This window comes from Nicotiana attenuata, chromosome 7 (assembly GCF_001879085.1).
Source record: "Nicotiana attenuata strain UT chromosome 7, NIATTr2, whole genome shotgun sequence".
In the NCBI taxonomy this organism is placed as follows: domain Eukaryota; kingdom Viridiplantae; phylum Streptophyta; class Magnoliopsida; order Solanales; family Solanaceae; genus Nicotiana; species Nicotiana attenuata.
Window position 1 is genome coordinate 81,372,002 of NC_031995.1, and position 9,835 is coordinate 81,381,836.

Genomic DNA, 9,835 nt, shown 5'->3' on the forward strand with positions numbered 1-9,835 from the left:
AGTGAAACCTTACTTCTTTGTGGGATTCGACTCCGGACTGTTAGACCGGCTTATATTTGCAGCGACCGCTTATCATTTTTAGGACTAGAGTTGGGCGTGATCAGAAAGCAATGGTTGTTAGAACACAGATTTAACTCCATAACTTTTAGAAGCAATGATTGTAAGAACACAGATTTTGAATTTGCTAGTACTTTCAAAATATGTACAATATGGGCTAGGTCAGGTAAACTTAAAAACATGAGCCATTTTTTGTTATGGTGTGATGTCAAGTATATTTTCTTGTAATTCTTTATAAATTATTTGCTTCTCAATAGTGGTGGTATTGGGCCAATTTGTACATACTTTCACTAATTACATTGGTTGCCTGTTATCTTTGGTCAGTAAAAGTGTAGCTAACTTTCGTCAGGGGGTCCTGAACTTGGCAATTTTTATTTAGCCCTCGTTTAATCATAGATTTGCCAATTTTTTTTTCTAATTTCTTTGGTAAATACCTGTTTATTTATAGATTTTATTCATATTTTGGCAAATTTCCAAATCCCAAAACCAATTCAAGAGGCCCAAAATATTACCGTTTAATTTTTAAAAAAATTTCAAAAATTGCCCCGAACTTTTATATTTTATAGAATAGCTCACTTTCTGTTATTATGATCCAACTAATCCATATATAGCCACTTTCCCCCCATTAAACTCACGTGGCTTTTTCTCTATAAACAGAAGAAAACCTTCGCCAAAATTGTTGTGCCAGTCTGTGGCACCGCAGAGACAAAATTTGAAGGTAATTGCTAAAATCTTCTAATATTTGTATAAAGTTTCTTTAGATTTGTTTCGCTTGTTTTGTATGATTTTTCTTTAGAGTTGTTGGGTATTTTTGATAGTTTTTAAAACTTATGGGTATAAGTCACATTTCAATTTTTTTCCAAAAAAAAGTGAAATATGTTTTAAAAAATTATGTCCAAACAGATTTTCATTTTCAAACCAAACTTCACCCAAATAAGATTTTTTAAAACAAATTTGGGAATCTATGGACAAATGCTAGCTTAGTTTTCTTTTAAACTTTACGCGGTCTTTAATACCCCACTGAACTTGGCAATTTTATAATCTCGATCCCCTTGGACGCTGATAATCCATGGGAGTGTGGAGCACACGCTTGTTTAACCAGAAAATAGGAATTTCGATCAAAGCGTAATTTTAGAAGAACTCGGGTTACTGATAATCAAATAAGGAAATAATTACGTAACAAGAGAAGAAAATTGGACTGAGAAGTAACTGAGTAAGCAATTTAAAGCAATGTACATAAGTATATTCCAATAATGATCAATGTGTCCTATACAAATGTTATTTCTCTCCTTTTATAGCTATTTCTAAGTACTACGTTTCTTTCCTCTCATAATAGAGCCATTATGAGCAAGTAATGTCATTTATGAAACGTTATAATTGTCAATCGTAACTATTTCGTGAAGATTCTATTACGCTCCCCATAATTTATGCTCATTAATTGCAGATATTACGTATATGTACTTTTGCTGTTTGATTCATTCCATCGATGTCTCTTCAAATTATCAAGAGATCCGAGTAACCGTTCCTTCTTGTTTTCTTAAACCTTTGCTCGTTCCTATTAAGACCCGCGTCTCTTTGCATACTCTTTGCCGGATCTCACTTATTAATCCGCGTGTCTTGACATGTCAGCCACATAATTAATTCCAAATGTTAACTTAATTTCCCCCAATACAGATAGTCCCCCCACTTGCCATTTATTTAGCAATTGAATATTTGGAAAGTGGATCTCATTAAAGCGGGAATTTTTGCCGCCATTCCCACATATCATTATACCTTTTCCAGAACGGACGCTTCGTATGCCACTTCCATTTAATGCATGTGACACGTGGTGGCTTTTAATTGGTTCTGCAGTTCCTCAGCGTCTTTTAGGGCTTTTTTACGGCTGCATCAATCACGAAGTGACAGTTTTCATTATGACGTTTCCATCATTACCTTTTAGTTTGACGGTTGCTTCTGAGTATAAATATATCCTTTGTCTTTTCTTTCATGGTAAAATTTTCCATCTTTGGCCATTCAATCTTCTCTTCTTCTTCGTGCAGCTATGTCTTCTTCAAACCCTGATCTTCAAAAAGTTCTTATCGTAGATGAACTTCCCCTTGCTCCTACTAGAAGCAGGAGAGGGGGTAGGTTGCGTAGTTTAGGCTCAGTTTCCATTCGAGGTTCTTCTTCTCCTCAACCTAGTTCCACTCCTCCTTCATCTTCTAAAACTAGGGCATCTCTTCCACATAGGTCTTCTACTAGAAGTAGAGATTCCAATGAGCCAATCTGTGAACCTACAGTAGACGAGATTATCCCTTCTGAACTTTTTTTTATACTGATAGAGAATCGATTAGAAATCAGGTTTCTTCTATGTCTTCTCATGATCGTGCTGATGTCTACCCTTCCCAGATTACTGAAGGTCTGATCTCTGTTGTTCGTAGAGATTGTCATTGGAAGTTTGATTTCCCATTTCTGATCCCTAATGCAAATCAAAGGATAACTTCTTTCAAAGCTGTCTTTCTTTTGGGTATACGTACCCCTTTACATTGGACTTTAAACCCCCTATTGATCCAGTCATTATCGAATTATGCCGCTTCTTCAATGTGTGTTTAGGAAAAATTGGCCCTATTGTATGGAGGGTTGTTGCATGCTTAAGATATTTGGCTAACTTGGCTCAATTGCCTTTCACCTTTTTTCATCTAATTCATCTCTACTCCCCTAAGTTATTCCGTCATGGGGTTTTCACTTTGGTGGCGAGGAGCAAAAGAGGCTTAGTCAGTCCTGAGGACGATAAAGATCGTGGCTGGTACGCCCGATTCGTTGCTGCTCCTATGTTAGGGTTAGTAGGTGAAGAAAACATGCCATTCCCTGAAAAGTGAAATTTTGCATGTAAGTTTTCTTTACAACTTTTTCTCTTCTTTTTTTTAAGAGTTTGTACTTCCCATGACTGTTTCACTTTTTCTTTTTCAGCAACCATGGGAACTATTGAAGAGATTCCCAATTTCCTTGGTTGGGTAGAAAAATTGTTGACCATTGCTCCGATGGAAGTTAGATCTTGGAAGTACCTCTCAAATAGGTCTGGTTGGAAGGTTAAGACCCATGGTAAATGATAATAGGCTAGATTTATGTAATTTGGCGATTGTTTATGCCCCAACTTGACTATGTTTCACTGTTATAAGATAGTTAAATGATGATAAATTGGCTCTAATTGTGAATTTCACACGTTGTAGGAGTGAGTAGCATGTATGAGGACTTAAAACTGTAATTGGAGCTAAATTGAAGCAAGAAAAGCCCCTAAGAGCTGAGTATGTGGGAAGACGAGAGAAAGAAGAGATGAAATGAAGACCTGTACTAGCGCGGCCACTAGCGCGACCGCGCTAGCCCAGGAAGTCGAGGCAGAATGATAGGCCATATGCGCGGTCATTAGCGCGTCCACTAGCGCAACCGCGCTAGCCCAGTTCCGGAAAATTAAACTTCAGGGGTAAATTTGGAAGTTCGGGGGTAAATCCACTTAACCTATAGAAGGTCCAGCTCGCCCAAGGGATCAAAGAGAAGGTTTTCATAGCATAGTTGAAGGCAAGGAGAGGCAAGAGGCAAGGAGGATAATTCAACATCGAGTTCTTCCTTTCTTCCTTTTGTGTTTTACGATTTGTGATGAATTTGAATATTGTTATGATGAACACTAGTATGAGTAGCTAAATATCTAGTCTAATATTTTGATGGAACCTATTGAAGGATGAACTTCTTGTTATGTTAATATAGTTTGCCCAGTTTAATCTCTATTTGTTCAACTACGTTCTTGTTGTAGTTAATTGATAGGATCCTCAATTAGCTGTGCCTATTTAGTGTGCATAACTCGGGAGAGAGTGCATATTTATGTAATTGTTGAACACCACCACTCCCAAAGTATATGAGGGATCAATAACCGAGGGTTTAGAGGCGGGATTAGGGATAACGAAGTCTTGGGTGCAATCTAAAGTGAGCTGTAATAAACAAAGCTAGCTAGCGTAACTCGGGAGAGTGCGTCTAGTAAATTATCGTGATTACTCGGGAGAGATTTACGGTAAGAAGAGTGCTCCTGATTGATAAAGACGACTAGGCAATTCTATGTGAAACATAAACGGAAGGGATTCCATCAATGGGGGAAATCATAACCTTAGAACCTTCTCTTAATTGTTTACAACTTAATCATAGTTAGTTTCAGTTGCTTATTTACATTCATTCTTAGTTCGTAGAAACATCCTCAATTGTTATTCAGAACGTTTGGGAAGTTGATTACGTAGAATTTCGTAAGTCTAACGAGAGTAATTGATAGGTTAATTCCTTGTGGGTTCGACTCTGGGCTAAATACTCAGATTATATTTGCAACGTCCGCGTGTCCTTTTCTCTAAGGCATAGTTGGGCGTGATAAAATTTTGGCGCCGTTGCCGGGGAGTTAACGGTGTTATCAATTACAATTGACAGAAATACAAAAATTTGTAGTGTAGTCAGTTTTCTCTATACCCAATCTGTACATTGAAATTTTAACGTTTGTTGACTTGGTTGTACAGGTGCATGCCTAGAAACTCATCGAGAACTGGTGAAGTATTTGAAGCATTATCAGATCTCGAGAAAGTATTCAAGGCCTTGAATCGGGCCAATCAGAAAAACAAACAACAACAAACAACTGAACAATTCGAACCAGACATAGGGGATCACATAGTAGACCCAGCTGCGCCGGTAGTGCCAGTAGCGCCACTGGCACCTCTTGTGACAGAGGCTGCGCTATATGACTGGGCACAACCCACTGCAGAGAACTTGGCCACAACGATTTTAGTCCCGCAGATACAGGCTGAATCGTTTCAAATCACGAACAACATGCTGCACTTGTTGCAAAACAAGGGACTATTTTCGGGGTCACAGGTCGAAGATCCTCAACAGCACTTGAAGAATTTCCTGTCAATCTGCAAAACTCAAAGGCAGCCCAACGTAACTCAGGAAGCAATCAAGCTGTTATTGTCTCCATTCTCAGTGACAGGAGATGCCCAGACCTGGCTAAACTCACTCCCCATTAATTCCATAACAACTTGGGAGGAGTTATGTCGATGCCCCCTTTTTCTAAAAGCGAAATCAGGTTTATGACATTTGGGAGGACAACTCGTTCCCTTTTGGGAATTTGAGTATTGAAGAGTCGCCACCTAATGATTAAAGTGCATTAGGACACTAGAGAAGGGTTTGAGTTGGAAAACCAGAGTTCGGGTAAGGGCTAGAAATTATCTCGAGGGGAAGGTGTTAGGCACCCCCAAGATCCACTAGTGTGGTTCCCGGCCATATTACAATTTTAAATAACAAGTAAGAAGATAGAGGTCTCAATAGAAGGGGATTGACACATAATGTTGCAAGTGAATTGAAAGTTTGAAGAAAAATAAAGAAATCAGAAATTTGAGGAAATGGTTTAAACAATTCTGAAAATAAACATAAACAAGTAAAGGGAAAGGGGGTCCTAGGTTTATAAATAATATGGATCACATCAATGCAATACCCGACAATCACTCCTCAAAAGAGGGGCTGCACGTGGTATTAGCGCACCGGTCATCATGTCCATATCTACCCTTCCCACCCCATTAAGGTATTAAAATGCGGAATAGTATCGTTACTTATTGCATGCTATTACCCGTCCCAATCCTATCAGTCCCCGAGGCGTTTGGGACTACTAGTCCTAAAAGGGAAGGAGATTGGGGCTTTTCAGAGTTTGAAAGGATAAAATTCTAATGCGACAAACAAAAACACATAAAGCAGTTAGGGGAAACATATAGCAGTTTAAAGGCTCAAACGGGCCTCCTCACTAAAAGCAAATTGTCTAGCATGACTTCAGATACTAGTTTTAGTCTGAATTAAATTTAGCGTTAGGACAGGCTGTTTTATCATATATTTCTCAGATGAGAAGTCCGAGTTAGGCCTTGTCTGGTTGTACTTTATTAAGGACTGACACAGTTAATCAATTACCCACCGGCTTGCCTAGGTGGAAGTATACTGATTTTTAAAGAAGGGTTACTGATTTTAGAACCAACTAAATTCTGCAGATATTAAACAACATTGCTACTGATTTTAGACTTATAGATGAAATAGCCGAATCAGATTCCAACGGCTGCTCCTATAGGCATGATTTCTAAGCATTATTGATTTTAAAAACGATTATCGGGATGCAAGAATCCTATAGGCATGGTATCTAGGATGCAACTTGTTATTATTTTAACCTAGAGACTGTTTGCCTGATGACAGATGTATATGCAGAAGTGCAGAAAACCTATAATCATGATTTCTATATGCAGAAACTTATAGGCATGGTCTCTATATGTATTGATGCAACAACTTATAGGCAGGATTTCTAATGTAGTAATATAACAACTTATAGGCAGGCAGTATTTCTACACGAATGTATAAGTGCAGAACTTATTGGCATGGTCTCTATGTGTATTGATGCAACAACTTATAGGCGGGATTTCTACATGACAGCAACGAAGCAATTTATAGGCAGGATTTCTATATGATATGCATAAGTGCAGAATAGTAATTCCTATGAGCATGCTGTCTACCCATATGCATACATAAATGACCCTCCTCTTTTCTAGCAGAACCCCATAAGTTATTACAAAATATTACAGACCAAAATGAATCAGAAAAAAATAAAATTACATCAGAAATTTAAGCTACAACCAAACAGCCTAATTCAGACTCAAGGTCTAACAATATGAAATAAACCCACTTCCAGGATCAGATTTCCAAAGCCTTTCTCTTATTTGGGATGTGTCAAAGTTCCCAAGAGCCTCAAGGGGACTCCGGGAAGTGCTTACACCCCAAATACATTGCAGAATTAGATTATAGTGCAGTGTGGAAGGGCTAGCCCTCGAATGTCCAAGTGCAGGAGGAACTCAAGGTCCCAAAGCAAGGCTCTTAGGAGGGGGGTAGAACTTAAAGTCTAGGAGTAAGTGTAAGTGCATAGAGGGAAATTAGGGAAGGCCATGGCAGGCTGGTGGTCATGCCCAGCAATTAGGAGTGCTGGCACACCCCTGACCATCCTGTTAGCCAAAGTTGGGAGTTAGGATCCACTGAGGATCAGGTTCAGAGCTAAGCAGCAACTTGGATGCTGTCAGGCCATGAACCTTAACTCAAACACATAGAATGGAGTGGGGGTATAGGAAATTCATAACAAACAGCAGATGCAAAGAGAAAGTAGCATATTCAATTACAGAACATGAACAGCAAAGTAAACAAGAATGTTGAAACTATAAAGTAAACACATAGGGGTGAGGCAGAAAGTTAAATTAGAACATACCAGTTTCAGGGAAAACAAACAAGTAAAACCGTAGTCTTGAAAAGCCAAGTTGTCAAGCAAACAGTTCCAAAAGATCTCAGAAAAGAAGAGAATGTTGAAATTGCAAGTGAGTAATGAATGCTCGAGTATTGAACTCAAAGAAGTATTGTAAGTGTGTGAGTAATATAAGTAGAAAGTGTTGAACTGAAGGTTCCAGGTCTGTAAGTGCAGAAGGGTCGTGCCCCTTTTATAGTGCAGAAAACAAGTAAGAAAAGGTAGGGAAATAACATTGAAATCAATCTCCCTTTAATTAAGGGATTCTAATTTCCAACGGGTAAAAGACAATTAAGGAAAGAGTTAATCAGAAATTTATTTCCCAAGCAGTACAATAAAGGGTAAATACATAGAAGTTATTTAAGGCAAAAGTCCAATGGTACACGGTTTGTGGAAAATAAGGGAAAGGGAATCAATCAACAGCTAGTAAAATAGAAGTTACAGGCTTTACTCGAATGAAACCAAGTCAGGAAAGGGGCAAAGAAAGGTTTAATTTAAAGGAAATCAGTAACAATCAATTAGATCCCATTAAAGGAATTCAAGAATCAATTAGTAGTTGGCAAAACCCTTTTGAAAGAAGAAACTTCTCATATATAAAGCAGACAAATCAAATAAAAGAGTCGTCATGTTACTTAGAAAAATAGTCTAACTTGAAAGGTCAGAGTCATAAGCAAAGGGATACAAGTTCAGTTTGTGGACTCACAATGAGTCTGAGAGTCCAGGTCCCAAAGTGGACCCTAACTCGAACACAAATCAAAATCGCCAAGGAAACCTAAATACTGGGGTTTCAAATCGAATCAGGCATAGAGATGAGAAGGCGAGTCGTTTTAAAACAGACTCAGAGGTCTCTTTCAGGAGACTTATGAGAAACAAACAGACATGATACAAAGAAAGAGAGCTGACTCAAGATCATGAAGAACATGTCTGAGAAAACTCGAAACTTAAACAAGTTCAGAAGAAAGAGGTGATACAAACTTAAACAAAAGTAGATGAAACATATTTAGCAAGAACACGAAAAAGTTTAGTAAAACAAAAATCGAAGGACTCAACGGTAAACACATATAGTAAAAGAGTAAAGAAAACATAACAAGGATTAACATATGAGCACAGGATTAACATTTTTTTAGAAAAGAAAAGTAGAAAGACAGTACATGCGTAGTAAGAAGAAATCACACGAGCATGATATAGACAAACACACATAAAGAAAAGAAAGAAGAAGAAGAAGAACAGAAAGATTTTTTTTGTAAAATCCTTTCAGAAACCCTAAATCGAAGACAAACTATTTTGAAAAGGAAATTTGGGGAAAACACTTTAAATGTCAAGTAAAGCATAGATACAATCATAGATTAAGCACAACAGGGAAAGAACTCGAATAAGTCTTAGGGTTGTCGGAGAAACCCTAGAAATGAGAAAGACTTGGGAAGAGAATTCAGATCCTGAGTTGAAGAGGTCAGGAATCAGGCTCCCGAGCTTGAATTCCGGAGCAAAGCCCGGAGAGGCCTACCGAACCAAGATCTGAGAAAGATCTGAAAGAGAACTGTCGAGTCAGGTCCTCGACGCTTTTTAAAACAACCTTAGGTTTAAATGGTGGCGGGAGCGTGAGTATACATCCATGGCCTGAGAAGCCATGGATTCCCGGTTGAAGTTCGGTGAAATAAGGTAGAGGAGGCTAGGTTCCGAAGAGTTTTTGAGAGTGTTCGAGAGACGAGGGGGTTTCAAAGGCGGCTATCAGAGTGATTTAGGGATTATGGTAGTTCGTTTTCAGGGTTCAAAAGGTAGGAGGTTTATTTGGCGTTTGATTCGTCAAAATGATTAACGGCCTGGATCAATAATAGGAAACCGGGCGGATTTTAAAAAATTGGGTCCGGGGGCCGGGTAAAAATAAAATTGGGCTGGTTAATTGGGGGTAGAATTGGGTCAATTTAGGGCAAAAATTGAAATGTAAAATAGGCCTGTTAATTGAAATAAATGAGGTAATGTTAAATGAGCCGGTTTTTTTTTTTCTCCTTTTTATTTATAAAAAATTGTAAAGATGATTTTAAAAGCAAATTGAAAGTACTGAGCCAATTAATAGTAAATAAAATTTAATTAATAATCTGGGACTAATTTTTAACAATTTTAAAAAAAATGCTATTAATGTTAAAGATGGGCTATAATTGCAATTTATGCATTTGTTTTAAATACAAATAAATTTGTAAAAAAATAATACAAAAAAATTTTCTTAATTTATATTTTGGTATAATTATGGGAATAAATAAATTATTCACCAAATTGAATAGCGTTTTGTGATAATTCTCGATTTTTGTACGCTAATTGGGACATAAATGATTTTTAAAAAAAAAATCTTTTAAAAATTAGGAACATACCAAAACAAACGTTTGGGCATGGCTTACATATGAATATACATGCTAGTTTTGTAAAGTATTTTGTTATAAAAGTAACAAAAGATTA